Here is a 22,115-nt window from a genome sequence, read left to right on the forward strand (position 1 = left end):
ATCAAATATACGAAAAAATATGTTTCGACGATCGATTTTCCCTCGTGGGGGTTCGACAAAAATTATCCTCGATCGCTCATCCGGATAGATTTTCGTTGGCCAGCTTCTTTCGAAACGAAGCGAGAAAAGGAACAATGGCCATGTTAAACGGTGAACGAGCACGCGGCTTCAATACGATTTGAATGCAGCTTCGTTCGCGAAGCAAAAAAAAAAAGAAAGATCCGTATTATTTCGCGGTTTCACGGAAAGAACAAGCGTTTTCTCGTGCGTGGTAAGAGCGTCCTTTTGACCAGAGGAAAGAGGAACCGACAAAGGAGAGCGTACCGAGAGTCTGCGAGCTTGCGCGAAACAATCGTACAAGAACGTGTACTAAAGCCACTCTGCCGTTCATCCGTTCTTCCTTTGGCTCGATTATGGCGAGTTGTGGAAGCGTCTTCGTCGAGCTTCCTTTATCATCTCCGCTTCTTTCATCCTTTCTTCCTTTTTTCATCGCGGTGCACGCTCTGATTGCGGTACCCGGTACGTGTTCCTGCCTTCTAAAGAGGTCGACGCGCGGCCGTTTCTCCCGCCTCGACGGTCACGGAGCTCTTTATTGTTTCCGTTAATACGCTTTTATATATCGTACGAATAATAAAGTCGTATTGCCGCGGTAATTCTTGCGGTAACGATACCGCGCGGATAAACCTGCTCGAGAAAATGGAAGCCTGATATAAACGTGTACCCTCCTTACGTCTTAAACGCGCACTCCCGTTTCACGTTTCATCGAGCATAAACTGCTACTCGTATAATCACGAGCGCGAAAGATCGTCGCGGCTTTCAATTTCCTTCGAATCGTGTTCCCTCTTGCCTTTATTTTAATTTCGCTACCGCTTATCCGAAAGGCTGGAAGGGACTCGCCGAAAATCGCGGTTACCGTGGATGATAAGGGGAAAGGAACGGAAGGATCGGACGATAACAGATAAGCTGATGTTATTTCGTTTCCTTTAGTCTCGGCTTAAGTTTTATCTAAATTCACTGTCTGGAATGAACGGTTCGGCACTATCAACCCCCCGAGTAGAGGTAGATTGTTAGCAGGATTAGCTCATCTAGACAGCTTTTTATTCGCCATCCTTTCGTCTCTTGCATGCCGTTGATGTTTCCCCATTGCGAGCTTATCTCTGATCTTAATTCGCGAATTAAACCGAACGATCGACAACGCGGTAATTCCGTTTATCTTTGCAACGTTTCCGTGTAATGAAATTCTCTTTCCAAACTTTGTACTTGTCTTTCTGTAAACACTCTTGGGAAGAGAAACGAACAAGCGTAGAAATAAAAGACACGAATGAGGTTTTTTGAGCGCGATCCATGTTGAATTACGAGCTTGAGATTCAATCGAGAGTCGAATGATTTCTCGCACGGGGAAAGCTCTCGACTGTTTTCCATCGATCTTTGCCGCCTTTCGTTAATACCCTCGCGATTCGTCGCGGGAAATGCCGCGAAGAAGTCGAGGCCAATAACGTTTCCTTCATAATTCAATATTCCGCGGACGATGCGTTCGCCGTCGAAGGGAGACGGTAGTGAAAGAAAAACTCGATTCGTCGACTCGTTCGTGCGTAAAGCCGTACAAGAGTTCCATGAATCCCCGGGAGTCGTGTTCCGTCTCGGCAAAAAGATATCACCGATTCGTTTACCATTCCGCAGAGAGTTTCGTGGCTGCGACGATTTCCTGTCGATATCGTACGGTTACAGCAGGGCACCGCAAACGACCAGACAACCATCGTGCACTGCTATCGATATTCTGTCGGCAAGAGAAAGGCGCGGCAATATCCGCAGGATATTCCTGCAGTCGCGCACCATTGGAGAATCTCTGTTCTCCGGTTGACGTTTTACGCGAATTCGCGTAGACTGGAAACGAACGTCGCCGCTTCGGCTTCCTTCAGCCGAATAAATGATATTTCTGAGCAGCATCCCTAATGCCGAAGATATCGCAAATTGTTCTGTTCGATCTGTAAAGATGGGAGAGAAATGGGAGGAAAAGCATGGAAACGGATAATTAAGCTTTTATTCGTGGAAATTCAAAGTTGCGATGGCACAACCGCGGAAATAAACACGAGACATTTTAAGCTACACGAAAACTCGGAGCCGCTTATTGCTGAATACGAACGACATCGGGTATGTAGATGATCATCTCGCAAGTAAAGTTAGCGATCGTGTCTTGTTACCCTGGCTCGGATCATTGACCCGGGGAAATATCAATTTATAAAGGTGGAAAGTTTCGAATGCACAACGGTGCGAGTGTGACACGGAACAAGAACAGACATTCAGAATTCGAGGAAAGTATCGACAACGGTGAAGTCACGAGTCTGGTGCAATTGCAACAAAATTAGCATATGACTAACCCTTCATGGTAGATCGTGGCAGCGATGCTAACAATCAGTTTCCAAGGGAGAGTCGTGCAAGGAATCTCAGCGATCTGGATACGATAGCGACGTCACGAGGTAACAGAGTGCCTCGAGCAGGTCGTATCGAGTTTCCAGTAAAAGCGTGGCTGTTAACATTGAAGCAAAGCACGGGATCATGAGGGACGATGATTTTGGAACAGCTTTTTTTTTCGAGATGAAATTCTGTCGCGGAAACGCGGGTAAAAATTTCATCAGTTTCAGAATCGGATGAAAAGGAAACTGTCGAACATTTGCTTTACAGTTATAAATAATAAGTATACTTTTAAAGATTCCGCGATAGAGAAGCGTTATCGGAGAACATAGTTCGAACGGTTCAGCGAACACGGTGGAAATGCCAACGATAATAGGAAATTCACGAAACGTTCTGTATAGAGTGACCAACAGTGGTCGCCGGAAGCAGGAACTCTGGCACCGGGTTTATTGTCGGTGGCTGGGTTTCAACCCTCGGCTCTTGTCGCGTCTGCGGCAAAATCTACCGTTTCGTGGCTGCATTCCTGACCCCGGGTACACTCTCGGGGGATCGTAGGCAGGTTCGCGCTCGAGGAAGCGTGCATCTGACGTTACGTACTTGTTTTTGTTCATGCCTTTCCGTTCCGCAAGACGCCGTAACTCGCGGATTTTCAGAAACAATTTAGCAACCGTGGGTCTTATCCAAGACTTTGCGCGGTGCTGGCGAAACGAGGAATCACAGTGTACGATTTCGCGGCGGAAACTTTGGAGAAGGAAGGCGAGCTCGAGGAGGTATGCGTTTTCTAGCGTGCCGAGGGGAGGAACTTGAAATTCAACTCGGGGCGAGGGTTTTTCGTTGTTCGTTTTGATCCGACGGTGGCAAGGGTAACCAACCCCAGGGCTGTCGACTTTTAATAACGTATCCCTTTCGTGTAGCGCATTTTAAAAGCGTGCGCGAAAGTCGATTGACCGGCAGCAGCCTTTGACCGGGGCGGAATGAAGGGGTAGCGGAGGACAAAGGAGAGTGGACAAACGAGTATGTGGTTTTATCGATTTGTCAATTTAGAACGGTTCCCTGTCGACGGCGCGGAATAATTTGCCGTCGGTCAGTCTCGCGACATTGCGTTCCGTCTCGCTCTTCTTTTTCCACTTTTCCGCACGCGAAAACAGGCTCGTTCGATTTTCCTCCGTTCGGAAGTTTATCAGCCGCCTCGGCGTTCTATACGAGGCTGCGTGCGTGCGCGAACGGGCGACCGATTCTTCGGAAGTTTTCGCAAGTAAGCTCGGTATTAAATTTCCAGAGGACCGTGTACAGAATTTAACGAGCAAGTTTGTCGCGATGCTCGATCGTGGAAATTCGAGATAGCGTGCGGGGGAGAAAAAGGAAAGATATCGGAGGAAGGTTCGAGGATGGAAGATCGAGGGGCTCTCTTTTTGCCGGAGGACAAGCCACTCTATCGATCCCGAGGAACCGCGCACGAAATCCTTCATTCTCGGTGGACCGAACGACTGTCGAGGGATTAGAAGAAGAAGAAGAAGAAGAGAAGAAGGGTGGTCCGTTGCCGCACGTGGGCAGCGATCGTTCCGCGAAAAGGAAAGAAGGTGTTAGGTGTAAGAGCACGCGGAGGAAATAAGGAGAAACGAAGCAGAGGCTTCGAGAGCACCGAGGGAAGATTCATCGTTGGCAGCTTGCCGTAGTTTTTCCTCGCGGCGAACGCTTCTCCTTGCGATCCGATATCCTTTCTGGTCTCGGTTTCGAAGGTCTTCCAATATCGGTCACGCCGTATGAATCCAGTCTTTTCTCTTTTTACCCTGCCCCGTTTCCAGGACAGTCCTCCGGCTCGCGATTAAATTGCTTCTCTTCCAGTGGCTTTTCACCGAGCCTTCGATCGATTTAACGATGCGACTGCAATCAGTCCGTTCGAGTACATAAATTCAACCGGCGAACACCCTTTCGCGGAAATCTCTGCGAATCGAAATTCGCGCGCGTCACTGCCCGCCGTCGCGCCGGTAAATCACGCGTTACTATCGAACCAGCTCTTTTCTGGCGAATCGATCAAATTCGAATTCTCGTTACCGCGAGACCTGGAACGTGTAGGATCCGAGGGGGTTGCGCGTGTTCCCCGGAAGCGGCTTCGTCGCCGGGAGGGGAGGATCGCGTCGTCTCAGAACTACTTAGCAACTTCCGAAGGCTCTTCGCATCGACGTTGAAGAGTCAATTTTAACTTTATCCCGGCCGAGTTTGCGGCCTTCCCTCTTTCGAGCCGCGCGTTATATACGTGTCGGCTCAAGTGGCGAGCAGGGGCCAAGATACTGTTCCCTAAGTTTCATAATATCCGCTCGAAAGGGATGAGTCGAGGCGACCGTATTGTGGCCAAAGGGACGGCACAGACGATCCATTCGCGCCTACCTTGTCAGTCTGTCTGTCGAAGGAAAACCGTTTTATTTTTCGCGCAATTTCATCCGCGAAGAAAATCATTTTCCCTCCCTCGTCGACTCCGGCGCGATCAAAATAAGATTGAAGAAGACAAAGAGCGACGGGGATGTTGGAAAGCGAATGAAAAACATGGAAAGGGTGGCGGTGATGAGAAGAGAGGGTGATTCTGGCGGAGAATTTCGAATCTGTTGGAGCAAAGAGTGATTGATTGGCGAAAATTACCGACAGATTGATGGAAATTAATGGAAAACGCCGGTGGAAATTAATGGTTCGACTCCCGCGAATCGCGGGAAAGTTAAAATGCCACTCGATCGCTGTACACGTATAAATCTACCGTTCGTATGACGCGGATATCAGTACAGGCTAGTAGGTGCGATGAAATTTATGTGCGGCTGCAAAGTATCGGGATTAACGACCCGCAGCTTGAAACGAAAATCCGCCAGACTCTGCTGCTAGTTAAAGTACGTTTTCTATACCTAATATTTCACGCCGTTCACGTGTGCATTGTGAACGCTTGCTTTAAGGCAACTTTTCAGCACTCCATTTTTTTCTCCTCCTGAAATATAGGGGTGTCGATTTTGAAATAGAAAAATTGAAACGAAACGATATCGCTGATCGATGCTCGGATACTTATCGCTTGTAAATTTCTCGATCAAACGACAGGTAAACGAACGGTCTTGTTAACCGGCGAAGGAAACGAGCGGGAAACCTTTTTGCCGGACAAAGTCGCGGGACGGTCGTTTGAACGTTTCCATCGGCGAACTTTACGCTGCAATTTGTTTTTCTTGGTGGAAAGCCGATAAACGTGGTTTTATTTCGCGCCTCCGTCGACCGAAGAAACCGCTTTTGTTTATTTATCAAAGAAAAAAGGAAACGTGGCGGTTCGCCGTGTTTTTGTCGTTCCTTCGATCCGTTCTTTTTTCGGATCGATTGACGTCAGTGTCGATCCATTTGCGCGACAGAATCGCTAGAGGAAAACGTAGTCCTTTATCGAGCCACGGGTAAAATGAACGAAGCGACACCGTTTATTTTTATCTCGGCTATCAATGACGCGCAAAGAATCGCGTGTTTTTTTCGTTAAGAGAAAAGCAACGGTAGTAAAAGTGTTTCGTTCCCGGTTGAAACGAAAACGGAGTCGCGGTGTTTTATCGATACGCGCCGCTGGTGAACGAGGAAGCAACGCGTAGCGCAAACACGACACAACGAGAATCCAGCTTTTAATAACAGTTATGAACGACGTTATAAAGGTCGGCTGCACGAGTACGCTATAAAATGGGCAAAGCTAGCGGAAATTTTTCGTATAAAAATTTCCTTTTTAGGGCAGCTCAGCGTCTTCAGCGACGGCGCAGCGAAACATTCGGAGATTTTATTTGATATAAGCAACAGCAGCGGCGACCCGATGTCAGAGTTATTATTGATTTCTCAACGATTACCGGAAGTATCTGGAAATTAAAAAGTTCCGCAGAATCCTGTTCGTTTTTCACCCTGTGAACGGATCTCGAACAAAGCGAGCCGACTTCTCTCCATTGCCGCATCGTTGCCTCGCGGCTCGACCTTTGCAGATCAAGGTAAAGGGAGGAAGCCTCGAAAGCTCGTTCTCTCGTACAAGCTACGCGCCACGCCGACTGAACGGCTTATTAACGACTAGACTGGAAGAAGAGGAGTAAAAGGGCGTCTTTTCCGGACACGAGGTAGGGCCGGGGTTAGCTCGATGAAATTCCGGCAACGCGAAGGGGTGTCTTTTCCAGATCCCTTTTTCTTCTTTCAAATACAATCAATTTCCCGGACTTTGAGCTGAAAAATATATGCATTAACAAGTCTTGCGATTCGTTTTGCACCCCTTCAGGGGGTGTAATTTTTCCAAGGCGTCAAATTTAAAATACGATCGAATGGATGACGAAGCAGGAGGACGAATGAATTTCCAACGTTAATGAAAAGATCGAGCTGCTTCTAGATTCGTGTGAATCGGCAAGAGGACGATAACCCGGAAGGACTCCGGCACAACGGGAACGTCGAATGTCGCTCGGAATGAAAATAGGTATAGACGTGGCGTCGCGCCTCGTCGTTCGCTTGCACAGGCCCATATTGTATGACACCGCGAAATTCGGATGATTTATTACGTAATATCACGGCTACGCCCGAGACCTGGATCCCCCTCGATCTCTCCGCTCCGGGTGTGCCGGCGTCGCGTCGATTCGCCAGTCCTATCTCTCCTCCGCCATCTCGTCGGCTTCTCTCCTCTTCCTTTCAATCGGCCCGCCCACGCCACGCTTGGAGACTTTCCAATTGAAAATTTGACTTTAAAGGGTCCATCGAGTCGAAGGCGGATGCTCGTGCTCCTGTCGTTTATCGCGATATCTATCGCGATATCATTGTTATCGCTTCGTTTACCGTTTCCCTTTCTTTTCTTTTCTTTCTTTTTTTCAAGCTTCTCGTTGGAGAATCGGTTCGAATAGGATACAAGTTAATTTTCTCGACGGATGATTGGAAAACGCGATGGAGGGAAGGCGCCGCTGCCGGGTATTAACGTGGATCGAACGGGATCAAAGAGGAACAGAATCAGCAGATTCGAGTGGAAAGTCCAAGTGGCGCGCAGGTGTTCGCGCCAGCGAAAACGAAGAACGTTTCCCAATTTTCGTCTGGATATGACGTGGGTCTTAGCCGTCGGAATTCCGAATGCTCGATACGTGATGGCGTTACCGATTTCACCCCCCGCGAACCATCCCGAATACAGCCCCGGAATGATAACGTTTTCCGACCAGACTATCTCTCACTTTTTCCCAACATTTTCGTCTCGAACGCGGCTATCGATAAAGATACCTGGTACACATCGTCCAATCTTCTTCTTCTTCTTCTTCTTTTCTTCTAACAGGAAGTGTTCGAGGAGCAAACAAAAGGAAGAGAATAGAATGCTTTGGTAGCGGCACCTTACAAGAAACGATACGTTGCTCGCGCGAGAATTGTTTAACATCTAAACGAATCTTCCCGTTCTGAATACGTTCCGTGCTGAAAGCCGTAGTCAACGATGGTTACACACATCCGGTTTACATTTGAACCTTCCTACCTCCCTTTTCATTCGTCGTCTCCGCGTTGCACGTTGAGCAAAGAGCAACGTGGCGATAGGATTTCCTAATTAACTCGAGTAATGGCGAGTGCGCCATTTGCCAAAGGAATATTTCATATCGCGGCTGGCTTGCGGAGCATTATTCTGAAGCGAACAGTTATGCAAATAGACAGGAACACGCACAGACCTCTTGTGTAAACGAGCGGAATTTCGCAGACACTGCCGTGACACTCGTGAAACATTCGAACCACAAGTATTCCTTTTCTCCTGCTGGGAGATTACAGATTTTATCTATTCTTTTATCACTGATTTCCCGCACCGTCCGATTGTTATTAGAATTTTCATCGATACCTTCTACGATTGTTTTACGTTTTCTCGGGATATACTCGAGCGGTTGTTCCTTTCGAACACATTCAATTTTCCTCCTCGCCTATGAACGACCGTTCCCCGTGGAAAACTTTCTCGCTAACTTTCCGCGCAAGTGTCGTTACGAGTTGTAGCATATTTCGTTTCTTTTGGCGGTAAAGCGGGCTGAAACGCGCAGCTGCTTCTTATTATCATCTGCAAACTACGGTGGCTGCGATTCCCGGCACTGGCGCGTCTGCGGAATATCGTTAGTTACGTATCAACGGCTGGGAATTGCGGGTTTACATACGTTAGCGCGCGGATTGCATCGTCAAGTAATTGCACAGTTGTAAAGTACCGCGGAGGAAACGGTAACAGATGCACCGTTGCACTGGGACGCGAGAAATCCTCGAAATTAGGATCGTAATCCGAAAATAGAATTTATCACGCGAACTGGTTCGGGAAAAATATTTTTACGATGAATCAGAGGAAAAAATCGGAACGGTATTCAACATCCTTTATATTTCTTCGGTCGGGTGATTTAAGAGTTGGCACTTTTTCACGCGTAGGAATGAAAAAAACGAAACAGATTTAATCCGATGAAATACGAGGACTTTTAGAAAGCAGCGATATTTCCCGTCGTTTGATTTTTTTGCTTTTCTAGAAACGAAACGACAGATTTCGTTTGATATCGGCCGACCCGAGAAATTAATTAAGTCCGATGGGAAACCACAGAGGAGAAACATTTCATCTGGCAGCAGTTGTCTTCTCCGCTTTCCTTCATCCCTGGACTTCACTTTCCCTGATCGAATAAATCAGCTATGCGGAAATCGCCTTTTCGTGTTTCACGCGATCGCTACCCTCGCCAACCAGCTCCTGGAACGTTAACGAGATTTCCTTCGGCTTTTCCTGCACGACAGGAGAACCTTCCGCGCCAAATTATTCCTGGATTTCTTGATTCCCAGGAAAAAGCATAATCTGTGTGATTTGAAATTGAATTTTAGGAGTTTCTTTACCTCTCCGCAGCTCGGTTGCATACTTTCCTTCTTGCAAAACGAAACACAATTACATTCTTGCGATTTTCGAAATTTTTACACCAGCTATGCGGAAAAGACTCGCCCGTAAAATATGTACTTTATTTTCACAGGATTTTTCAGAAGTGTTTTCCAATGCGCGCTTCGGATTGCACTGTTTTTCACGCGAGTCTTTTCTTGTTACACTCGAGAATTCTCTTTGAATTGCACCAGAGTGAATTACGAATCGCAGCCACGATTTCCCAACGCGGTCTTTGCATTTTTCTGCAATCGTTCTGACAATTATACGACCGGTAGCTTTGAATCAAGCGTTAATTATTATACGGAAGTTTGAAGTTAGGAAGTTAGGTTGAAATCAAGGCGATTTCGGTAGCGTTCATTTCGGCTCACTAGCCGGGCTCATTAACGCGAGGGATTTAAATCACTCGGCAGGTTGCTGAAGGAATACGCGGTTTACACGGACCATCCGCAACGAAGTATATTGCACCGCACCATGAATTATACTTCATTTACCTGGGCAACGATTAATGGCCGTTAGTCAATGTTAAATCTTAATTAGCACGTGCCTCCGTTCGCTTAATTGCCTACCACTTGGTCGGAAATTCTTTCAGCAGCCGGTAACGAAAGTGTTTGCCAGGGAAATAAGCTTTTTCAACGTTTGTCCGACCCGCTGATAGTTGATTCCAAGTAATTTCATTAAAAAGGAACGCTTGATGCTAGTTAAACGAGGTTCAAGGAACTTTAACTGCTGTTTGTACAGAGAAGAAAAAGAAGAAGAAGGAGTTTCATATCGCGAGGAAAGTAGCGAAACCACGAGATGGCGTGTTCGGCTAGAATTCTTTGACGAGACAAGCTGTTACTAAAGTTTCCTCAAACTTGTCACGGCACACGGTTTACGGTCTTTAATAGCATTCCTGTTTAACGCGGAAATTTACCACGAATCATTTAAATATAGAAACGAATCGGAATCGTTTTCCACCTCTGTTCCAGTTTCGATGTCTTGGATGAAAGTTGGAAAGTTCATCGGTTCGAGACCTTTAAGCGTCACCCACTTCTCGCCCACTTACGCTCGATTTACGCCGAGAATAATTACAGATTTTTTTTCTTCTTCTTTTCATCACAGGATTTACCGTCCACGCCTCTGTCGCCCTTTGCCGAGTTCCTTCGTTCTTTTTTCTCCCGCTACTTTACCCGACGCTACGGCGACGGTGTTTGCTGGGCTCCTTGTATCTTCGAGAGTGTCGTTAATTAGCAAGATTAATAACTGACGATGCAACGCGTAACTCGACCCCGCAACTTGATGAGTCGCTCCCTTTTTATCGCCACCGTTGAAAGTAGTTTGTCTCGGTCGATCCTGAGACAGCCATCTAGAATGCTTGATTAAGATTTTTAAGATTTACGAACAACTTTTCTACGGAGATTCGTAAGTTTCGTCTGACGCGTGCATCAAAGACTTCGAAAGGGATAGACTTTTGCGGCAGACGGCCGTGTCTTTTGGCAGAAATACCCGTGCGTCGTCACAGAAAGATTTACTCGCACGTTGTGCTTCGCCCAAGTTTTCTAATTAAGTACACCTAATGAGGAAACGCGTCGTCCCGCCGCTCGTGTAAATGGCGAAGTCTCCAGACTCCACGACTCGGATGCATACTAACCGCCGCCATTTGTGGCAATACCACCAACTAAACGCGCTCGTGTTTGTTTTCAGAAGATGTCGACAATATTAGTCATTTTATTAGCCAACCCGTATTTAAGATTGAAAATTTTGTACTGGGAAAAATTCTTGCGTCAAAATCTCAACGAATGGCCCAGAATTCTTTTCTGTCACTTCCAGTCTGAATGGAAATGACCGAAAAAGGGTTGGCTCTGGAGCGAATCTCGCTTTAGTTCACTTTAGCTTGTTTCAAAAATATTTCAGTCGAACGCTTGATTTCCTAGGAAGCAACTCGTCTAAAATCTTAATCGAGCAGGCTGCTCCAACGCAGTCCGAAATTCTTTTGAAAGCGTAATCGCGCGAACGCAGGAATGCTCGCGGTGGAATTGAATTTCGCAATCCGCCAGGAAGGAAGCACCGCGAACAGGGAACTTCTTAAGATGATAGTATGCTCTGAGCATTTTATGCTCCTCCCGAGTCGAACGTTGCCAAGAGAAACTTTATCTTTATTAACTTCCACTTCGTCTTCGAAGTCGCGCCGTTTCTCCCGACACGCTTTGTAAATCAACGAATTTAATTCTCTGTTATCTAAAACGCGAACGGCGGGAAAATTGCGGCTCGCCGAGATTAGTATTTCGCGTAGAACCAAGTTCAGATCTGTAGAATTTAGCGAAAGTAATTTCTTTCTCTAGATCGTAGATGAGCGTGAATGGTGATTCAGGGTTGCAACGACGGGTAATAGGCGCGTTTGCGCTTCTTATCGGCAAGCTGAAAAGTGCGCAGTCTCGCGAATCGGCCTGGACACGCGAGAATCGTCCATCGTTCGACGCTTTCTGACGATTCTAATTATCGTGGGAGGGTCGAGGGGCGGTGATTTTCCAGCTTCGAATCGTGCACCGGCGATTTATCGGTGCATTTCGGTGCTTCATCGGCCGTTAAGATAAGGATCGTCGAGGTTGCCCGCGTGTGTACGCTCAACGACGCTCCATTATTCCACTCTGTACGCTCTCCGGTCCAATTAAAACGGCTGTTCGTGAACGCTCGCCCTGCCATTATTACCCGACGATTACACCAAAGTTTTTCCCTTTCCTCCTATGCCTTTCTTACCGGGCACTCTCGTAATCGTGAACATAGTTCAGTAAGAAGGCAGATTACAGGCCGAAAGTTTACCACGAATCGATGCGCGAAACCTTTTAACCGTGCTCCATTCCTTTTTAATCTAACCGAAGATTAATCGGCCGCGTGTTTCGAGGGTAGGGTTGGATGCTTTCAACGGATAACAGGAATCTCTGGCGAATAACGAGCCACCGCTGTTCCGAGCAGATCTCTAGATCCATAACGCGTCTAACCGTGAATTTCCGTGGGAGATGAAGCGCGTTGTCTCGCCAAGCGTTTCGTGGAATCCAGCCAAATCTTCCGATGAAATCGACTAACTTAAGATCGAAATGGAGTTTCTCTAGACCCGAGGCGAATTTGATCGTACTCGTGGTCGATGTTTTCGCGCGCAAAGATTTTCTATAGATAGACGGAATGCAAGATTCTTCTTTTCCTTCTGTTTTCCAATCGACTCGGCTGAAGATCAGAACTAAGAACGTTAAGAGACAGATAACAAAGTCTCCCCGGGGAATCGTCACGTGCCTCTCGAACGAACGTTTAATTCCCTCCGGGTGAAACGGTATTCGGACGATTTTCCGAACGTCTCGCCGGCAAGATTCATCGATTTAAACGGGGAAACAAATAATCGTGGAACGTGCTTCGTTCGAATTACCAGTCTCCAGTAACTGCTGCGAGAAATTGCGCAAAGGTTCGCTTCGATTTCACCGTTAACGAAGCAGCGACCGGGGATTTCGTCTATTCTCGAACCTTTCAGATTGATTTAAGCCGATATTCAATGACGTAATCTTTCAGCGTCGATCGAAGTCGGTTCGAAAAAGCTTGCCCGTTGAAAGGGGAACCGGATCAAGGGGGGGAAATTAAAAAAGTCGAAGCTGGATTACGAGTCTAACGAGGAGATTGACGCGTATTATCCGCTCCGTTAGCTTCATTCCCAACAATTTGTCGGTCCTGCTAATTTTCACGTCGACGCGCCTCGGCGACGATGCCAATCGTCTTTTCTCCGCCTCTTTCCTTCAACATTTACGTTCATCGAACGAAACTGGATCGTTCCCGTCGTAGTGGCTACGGGAGTTTACTCTTGCCGGGAATTTAGTCGCGTAATTTGAGGCGGACTGATTTACAAGTTTAACAAGCCGAGCTTGTTCCGTCGCTCCTGCAAAAAACCTCGTCCCGAGTCTCTTTGTCTTCCGTTGATTAGCGAAATTCGACCAAACAGCAGGACGGTGCTCGGACGCGTTCGATCGAACGGTTCGTCCGCGGTTTTCACGCGAACAGTTTTCGGCAATAAAACGAGAAGAATTTCGTGTCTTTCTTCCACTTTGACACGAACGCGACGTCGCGTCGGGCCATAGGTTTTCGATTCATCGAAGCGCGTCGAAGTTCTGGAAAATCTCATTCGACGGGAAAGAGTTACACGACGTGTACGACTCGGACGTTCCCATAATAAAAGTTCCTTTTGCACGGCGTCCACGTACGCGAGGTCAGAACGACGGCCAGGAGGTTTCATCGATCGACCGGGAAAGAAAGTAAGAAAGAGAGAACCAGGGAATTTGTTCGCCGCTGAGGAACGTTCGATCCCTCAACTTTTCTTCATGGAAATCAAGTTTAGAGGTTTTCGCGACTGGTCCGCTGTTGGGACCGCCTTGTATTTCCTGCGATGTTCGGCAAACTCTGTGCGACAGGAATCTTTGATCGCTTTTACCTCGAGGAGTAATTTCAATAGGAAAGGGGAATAATACGATTCCTTTCGAACGACACTCGCCCTGCTGCTTTCATTGAAATTACAAAAACCTTCCCGATTGAGGAACATCTGCTGTTACGCTTCATCGAGAGCTCCCGAAACCCGGTTCCGTGAAGATGAGAGGAAGGATCCGTCGGGGGTGAATGAAAATCGTCAGTGAAACGGAAGAAAATCCATCCTCATCGACGCCACCTAGCACGCTTCTCTCCACTTTCACTTTTCTCACGTTCGTTTCATTTCTCCGGAAGCTCCGCGTTCCTGCTACACCACGACGATTCGAATAACGCCAGAGTCGACCGATCACGCTTCGATTCCTCTTCGCACTATTGACACTTTGCTATTCCCTGTCGACACCTCTCTATTCGGTTTAATTTCACCTTTGAACGAGAAGACCGAAGGAGATTCGACCGGAAGAGAGGAACGAGAAAGGGGATGAAAAAGAAGACCGCGAGGTTGAACTCGCCGTTTGCTAGGAGAAGGAATCGACGTTCGATGCCTTTCGCTCAAAAGGAGCGCCGGTGGTCTTTCAGTGAAATAATAATTGCTTCTCCTTTTGTTTTATTTTTCAAACGCAAGAATGATCGTTTTTAATAAACCTGTCGTCCGTGTAATATACGCTGGAATAACGTCTCGAGCAGGTATACAACCTGTTTAAAATATACTCAGGCTGGGAGGTGTTTGAGATTTATCGAGGAGAAAGCCACCATTTGTAAAAAGAGAATTTTCACGACACGGAGATAAACGAAAGCGCCAATGTCCTAAATTTGAGCGTCTGATAACGTGTTTTTTTCCAGAAGAAGCGAACTCCGTTCTGGATGCCCGGATAATGCCTCTTATCAGTCAGCTCAATACCCGCGCCTTTCTAAACGCAGAAACGCTAAATTTCTGTTCTCATAGGCGTTGAAAAACAGCGCGGTTCTCCCGTCGCGGTGGAAGCCGGTTTATTCGCGAGGAAGCCGCGAGCTAGCAAGGAAAATATGCAAAGCAATTTCCATCCATCAAGGTGTACCTATCGCCGATCTTCTGCCGGCATTGCATGCCTTCTCATTCGTCCACCGTGTTCTCGGATTCTCCGAAATATATAAATCTCGTTTATCTGCTGGCGTATAAAGAAGTGCGTGTTCCTCGCGGCTCGGCGAAAATTTTCCTCCGGTATCTTTCCAGTTAACGCGGTTCCCCGTCGCTTTTCCTGGTGAAAGCTCGCTCGACGACACGGCCGCGAAAGTATGAGTTCGGTCCTCTCGATAAAGATGCAAATTGTACGAGTTCTTGAAATGAAAAATAAGAAAAATAACCGATGGAAGAGGAACAATTACGCTCGAGTGGAAAGTTTTGATAATGAACGTCTAAATGCAGCTCGGTGCAGAGCGATTAGGGGAAAGTTCGAGGGTCGGCCGCTTCTGTAAGTTGCCGGAAATTACAATCCCTGGTCGAGACTGTAAATACTTTGACCCGAAAATTTCCATGAAACTGAACACTGGCCAGCCGGTTTGTGTTTGCTTTCGTTTGAGTTTTCGGCTTAGCGGTTCGAACGACGTCGCCGTGGCCGGCCTAATGAGAATGCGAGGGCATTGGAAACGCAAGCACAGCTGGGGCAAGACGCTCCGTGTCCGCGTCGCGTCGATTCGAAGCTTGTTTAGGCTCGGCAAACAAACGCGCGGTTACCGTGCAATTAAATCATCGCACCAGACTCGCTTAAGGATCTAGCTGTCCGTTTTGCAGCGTTTTGTTCGTCCATCGATCCGTCTCCTCTCCCTTTTGCAATCGAATAACCACCCTTGTCTTCCCCGTTTACTCGCTTTTGCGGGTTCCTCTTGTTCTTCAACCCCTTTCAACGTTCTAAAAGTCATCAATTTTCCTTCTCTTAAACGGCACAAGTACACTGTTTATGGTGCGCGTGTACAATCGGTTAAGCGGATAAAAGCCGATCTCGGTCCTCAATTCACCTTTGGAAATCTGCTTTTCCATCGTCGAACGGTGTCGAATAAACTCGTGAAAGATTACCAAGGTAAACGATCGAGTTCTCGTTTAAACGATTGCCGGTGCAACCTGATAAAACGCGAATGATATATATATACGTTCAGCCGCGGAAGAAAATGTCGCCGAAATATATGAGGCATTGTGGAAAGGATATTTCTGCCGATACAAAGCGTGAGAATGGTGGCGAGGAACGGTGCGAGGATATAAGAGGTTTGTTGAGAAACTGCAACAGGTGTTTATAGGAGTATCCAAACGAGAAGATTATGTTCCTATTACTACCGTATTAATTTTTATGACGTTACTTCATGAAAGCCTCGACGATTAGTCGATGGAGCGAAATTTAACGCGGTACTTTCATTTTTATGTGTAGCATATGGAGGTTTCATTCCAGTTTATAGGATTTCCTTTGGGTTTTATTTAAAGAGAATACGAGGATACTTAATCGCGTTTCATTTTGGTCATCATAATATTTTCACACCTTTATATACACGGTATTACCTGTTAATTATCACTCGATCCCATTAAAGGTGGCCGCGTTGCTGTGAAAACGAAACACGTTCGAAGACAAAGAGTTACTTTGACCGTAATGTGTGCACATTCGCGACGCAACAAGGGATTTCCAGCAATTCCAAAGCTTGTTTGCTACAACTCGAAATGTTGAAACGAGCAAAGTTTAACGAATGATACAAGTTTCGGTCCTTCCTACGTTTCCCGGCTAACCGTGGAACGACCCGAATGTATCTTACGTTTTATCGCGTAAAACCATAGAAAAATAACGCTACAAAGCAGACGTACTGAAATAAAAATACCAGTCGAGAGAGAAACTTTTTCCCTACCGAGTTGCTTTCCTTTTACCATGTACATTTGGCTAATTATTTCGCTTCATTCACGCCGCTGGCTATTATCGCGTTCTTTCGACACTTTCCTGTAACTTTATCCTCGGAAGAGATAATTCAATAGCGAGACGGTAGGAAAGGCGAAATCGCGGGAAAAAGTAAAGGTAAATGGAGTGACGAGGAGCGATGAAGCGACGGAAAGGAAAGAGGAAAATGGAAGTGGAAGCTCGGATGCTTGAAAAGGATGGTAATTAACAAGAATGCCTTCGTAAACGTTACTGCCGCTCCGAAACGGAAGTACTCGTTACCCGAAGGCTGAACTTACCTTTTTATTCGGTCCCTTGAATAACCTAACGAACGGAGTTTCTTCGATGTGTTTTCAATCGATGTTAATGGGGATACCGGAAGACGGAAGCGCGAGAAATCTTGAGTATGATCAGCCTCGGACGAAACACCCGCTTCGTTTACGTTCCGATTCGTTTCGTCCGGGGAATTTCTACGTTTCTTTTTCCCAATCCTTTTCCCTCCCTTTCACGGCGCGATAAAAGGAACGCGTTAAATCTTCCGTTGTGTGTTCGATGCTTTACGAAATACTGTTCCAAAGCTCGGCAAACGCTTTGTCAACGAAGCACTTCTTTCTCGAAGTACCTCAGTTCGATCCTTTCACGATTTCTTTCGAAAATCTCGCGATGTTTTAATTCGAGAAAATCGTCGCCCAAGACAAATTGAAATCATTCATGGAGCGTGAAGGGTTTACCGGGAAAAATGTTGAAACGCTGATGAAGACGGATTTACGTTTGACAAGGTATTCGCGAGATTTGCTTTAATAAGAGATCCTGGCCTAGTTTCGAAATCACCGGAACAGACATCCTTGCGTTAACTTCGTTTCACGAACGAACCTGAATACGTATGATTTTTGGACGTTGCTTCAGCGAAACGGGGAAATGAAATTTCCGATTTTCTGATTTCCAATTCCGACGTGATTGACTCTTTGGTTAGTGTATTCACTCCGATCGTTGGAAATAATAATAATACTTGCCGATAGAATTTTCGAAGGTGGACGGGGTCGAGGCTGAATTAATTTCATTCGTTGAAACACGGCCCGGGTACATTCGTCGGAGCGAGAGAATTAGTTTACGAGCAACGTATCGGCTCTTCGATTTAGTTTCTTCTTCGTGGACAGAGAAAATATAAAGTTCACGAAAGTTTCCTCCACTCTCGTTTCGAACTGAATTACCAAACTCAAAATTAATTGAATTCGGGGACTGCGTTGCTGTTAATTGGAGCCATTCCTGAGTGTGAGCTAATTGGATCGTTTCTCTTCCAGGAGGCTGAGACTTTGGACGAACGAAAGGAAGAAACACTGTTCTGTATTAAGTGAAGAATCACTCTCAGTCGCATTTTTGGTGATTGCAAGAAAATTCGTGGAAAAACGAGTACGATTTGACTGATCGTGAGTTTGCAACTTTGAGTAATTAGAAAATTTGCTTGGTTGGCTCGTTAATTTCGAAAGCAAGCCATTGTTTGAACAGTTCAGAGGGTTGATGGTTTTTTAAGCCCTCGATAAACACTCGGCTTACTTTTTGTTTGAACCCGTTACTTTATGCGTTTGCAAAGTTTCTTAAATATCACTGGTTTACTTTAACTTGATCAATTTACTGTTGAAACAATTTAAACCTTAGCGAAAGGAAAAGCGATCGACGAGAAAATATTGAATTATTGACTTGTTCTACTGTGGCTGCGTTCTTTTATTTTTCAATTACGTTACTTCTATTCGAGTCAAGAATACCGATACATGATTGAAATGGAAAAGACGATTTATCGTTTCCGTCACGGATTTCGCGTCGCGACACCTTTCGAAATAAAAGCGCAATCGTTCGATCGATGTCACGATCGTTGGATTAAACTTGCAAAACACTACTGTTTCAAGCCGTTTCGACAAAAACGTTGCCGCGTGTACGCCGGAACTTTTGAAAATACAGCGAAAATTTTTTCCAGAGAGAAGGCGAGCGTAGTAAAAGTTGAGCTTACCGAAACCTTCGGGGAAATATTTGACAGGGCTCGAAGATTTATGCATCAACACGACCTAAAATGTACATCAAGATTCGCGATATTTTCATTTTGCATGCCGAGTAATGGGAAAGAAACAGTTGCATTAAATCCAAGAAAAATCCTTAGTAAATCATAGAATAAATCATTTTCTTTGCATAGAATCTTAAGGATAAAAGGGAGACGTTTTCGCGAATTATCGAACCGCGGCTCTGTAAGAGTAAACACAATTCGAGGTTTGTAATTCGGCGATAAGTCAAAAATTTGTCCGCTTTCAACGCGCGAGGAGAGTTCAAGACCAGCAGGAAAGTTCGCTCGAGGAGTTTGCAGGCTGGTCACAGTTTCGGACCAAGTCGCTAACTCGACACGTAGACGAACAGCGCTAGCGCAAAAATGAATTTTCTCAGAGGTTTACGAGGTGAATTTCAGCGTTGCTCGACACGAATGACGAGCAGCAATCTTCGGGAAACGGAAAGAGCGTTCGCCTTACGGTCGATTACTCGGAAAAATCCATGTACATCGCGACGTCCAAGGAAAGACAAACAAGTTTTCCATTCCGTGTAAATTCATTTTTCTTCCAATTTCCTTTGATAATCGCCAAGAGCAACGTGTAATAAATTCTCCAAATTCTTATACGCGAACTGGATCCCGTTCAATTCACTCAGCGCAATTTTCTTCTCCTCTTTGTTACGTTTCAATAAATTACATGTTTTTTTTTTGCTTTTAATCGCGCGTTTGTACGTTTCGCCACGACAACGAGCAATTGTTCGTGTTTCGTTTAATACCCATCGTTGTTCGTTCCTTTAATTGCTTCGCCCCTTTTCCCTGATGATAAGCGTTTTCACGCAATCGCCCTATTAATCGACCGCGTGCCGGCGAAACAGGAAACCCACGAAACGAGAAAGAAACAGAATTCGAAAGAAGGTACAATATAATTACGTCGAATTTACATTCTTTAATTTCAGATGCATAAATTTCTCGTTCAACGAATCGTGACTTTATTCGATCAGACCGGGTAGATTGATCGTTTAAGAATAACCGCAGGGGTGCGAATAGTTTTACAACTCCGTACGAGCGAAGTTCAGGAGAGGTCAATTTTCTTGCGAATATTATCCTCGATCCACGTTCAATTTCCACTTGAATTCTCTGTTTTTTAATGTAAGACTTCGAAATATACGAAAGTTGGGATTCTAATCAAGGGAATCTCAAACACTTACTTTAATGAATTCTCAGTACAAACTTACCGTTACACTGTAATTGCCGTAACGTTGAACGTTTCATAGCGACGAAGCGTGCTGACATTCGCAAACAATTATTCCCTCTCAAATATTTGGCTGTCCAACTTCACCTCGTTTCTTCCATGAGTGCGCTTAAGTAAACAGGTATTCCGTATTCGTTGCACGCAAACGTAACACATCCGCTGCGTCGAGGAAAATTCTGACCCGTTTTATCGTTAGAAAATTGGAGAATTAACCGTAGAAAATTGTAAGCGCGATGAAAATTACGGATCAATTTTCTGTATTTCGTTTCGGGTTTCGAACGATCCGATAAGCATCGTTCGTCGTCCCTCGGGGAAATTAGATGGAAGGAAAACTGGTAGGCGGAAACGACACGCGTAGGAACGCAACGGGAGCGGATAACGACGCGGGCGTAGATACAGCCCATTTAATTAAACGGCACGATGATTGCTCGTTAATCGCGACGTCGATTCAAAGTGCGCATTGTTAACGTAATAATGACGAGGCGAATTCACGGGACGAAGCGAGGCAAGTCGAGATAGCAGTACAATTTCCATTTGTCGTAGATTTGGTGCACGGCATTCAACAATGCCCGTTGTCGGCGGAGATTTCGCGCGAGGATCGTTGTGTTCGGTTGCGAATCGCATTTACGAAAGAATAAATTACGCAAGGCTGTTTTCAGCTCGGTTAATTGAGACCGAGTGGATGAATTTTGCTTGGAGTACCTACGGTGGAAAATGAGTCGCGTTTTTTCCCCTGGAACGATATAAAATCGGTTCGAAAAACGAAACGCTCGCATAACTTGTCGCATTTTTTGCATAAAAGCATCAGTCATTTCGGAACGGGGCTTAAAGCGCGTTTCGCGAAACGCACAAAATCGTGCGATTTTTGCGTAGCAAGCGGAACAAAAAAAAAGAGAAAAAAGAGCGAGAATCAGGGGGAGAGAATAGCGCGAATGAATCGCATAGAATGCACCGGCGGGAATAAAAGCAGCTGCACAGGTGCATTCTTTACGGTTAAACGCAGCAACCGCGGCGTATTAATCGCGACGACAATGCGAATTTTGCGCTTTGCGAATAGGCTGTAATACCGGGATGGAAAGAACGACGATAATATCGATTAGTTTGCTATCGTTCTATGTTCGGGGAACTCTGAAGAAAACTCTGCAGTTCGTCTTTCCAAGCCGCGCGTATCAAAATTTCATAACAATAAACGTTCGCGACACTCGGACGCGCTGGCTTTGCTATTTTATGCGAAACAGTGACAAAAGTGCAACGACTACTGCCTTTCATTTGCTACGCATTCGGTGAAAATTCTCGCGCAATGGGGAAAGGACTCACGGTATTCGCATACTGTTGTTGTTTGCGGAAATAAAAGTAGAAACCCTGCTCTGTAACAATGCAAAAAAGAAAGTCGTCACAGTCAGCCAAGATGAAAAAGGATACAGGTAAAAATTGCAGCTCGCATCACGGTTGAAAAAAGAAATTAACTTATATTTATTACCGCGAGTTCGCGAATACGAACGAAATAAAAGGTAGAAAATATTCGTAGATGGACCGCTTCTGCAGCGAAAATGTAAATCAGATGATATATTTGCTGCTTTTCAAATGACGAGTTCATTTACATTCGCCCGGTCTATAGATTAAAAACAAAAGGATCGGGTATGAATATAACGCGATCGGTAATGACTCCCATGAAGAATACGAAATGGAAGGTAAATAAAGATTTATTTATACTCACGATTTGCAAAATCGCCGGGATTAACGCGTACAGCGAAGGGACTGCGATAAATCAGAGATCGTATAATCGAACCTTTCTCTCTGGCGAAATTTTTACGTATCGATGAACAAATCATTTCCCGTCTATCTTTACACGTTTGTTAATCACTTACGAAGCGTTTGCGAGGATAGAAAAATATCTGTAAACAATCAACGCTCGAGAGACTCGACTGTCGGACCAACGTCGACTCGTTCTACTGCCAGTGATGGATCGGCCGCGCGTTCAAGAACAACGTCGTTCGTCTTTTCGTTCACGGCTTTTTCTAAACAGATCGATGAGTGTTTAGCGAACGCGTTGCGAGAAGCGATCGTGTATCGCGCAATCAACGGGGTAAGAGAATTGGAAGAGCAGGGTACAGGGGGGTTGAACGATCATCGAGCTGGCACGAAAGCGGCGCAATCGACATACGGCGCGTAGCGTCGCGTCGCGTCGAGTCGTCGCTCCGTTCCGCGCCG

At 45.8% G+C, this 22,115-nt stretch overlaps 1 long non-coding RNA gene across 2 annotated transcripts in view; it reads left to right on the forward strand.

Annotated features, from left to right (window-relative positions):
* The window catches only part of LOC114873179, a 94,377-nt gene extending 73,935 nt beyond the window's left edge, over nt 1-20,442 (forward strand). The window contains exons 4-5 of one of the 2 annotated variants that reach the window (XR_003788887.2): nt 17,922-18,047; nt 18,593-20,442. This is a non-coding gene — a long non-coding RNA (uncharacterized LOC114873179). Of the gene's footprint in view, nt 1-17,921 lie in introns of both variants that reach the window. The other variant, XR_003788886.2, reaches the window with a different exon arrangement.
* Nucleotides 20,443-22,115: the final 1,673 nt, after the last annotated feature.

Source organism: Osmia bicornis, chromosome 7 (genome assembly GCF_907164935.1).
Source record: "Osmia bicornis bicornis chromosome 7, iOsmBic2.1, whole genome shotgun sequence".
Classification (NCBI taxonomy): Eukaryota; Metazoa; Arthropoda; class Insecta; order Hymenoptera; family Megachilidae; genus Osmia; species Osmia bicornis.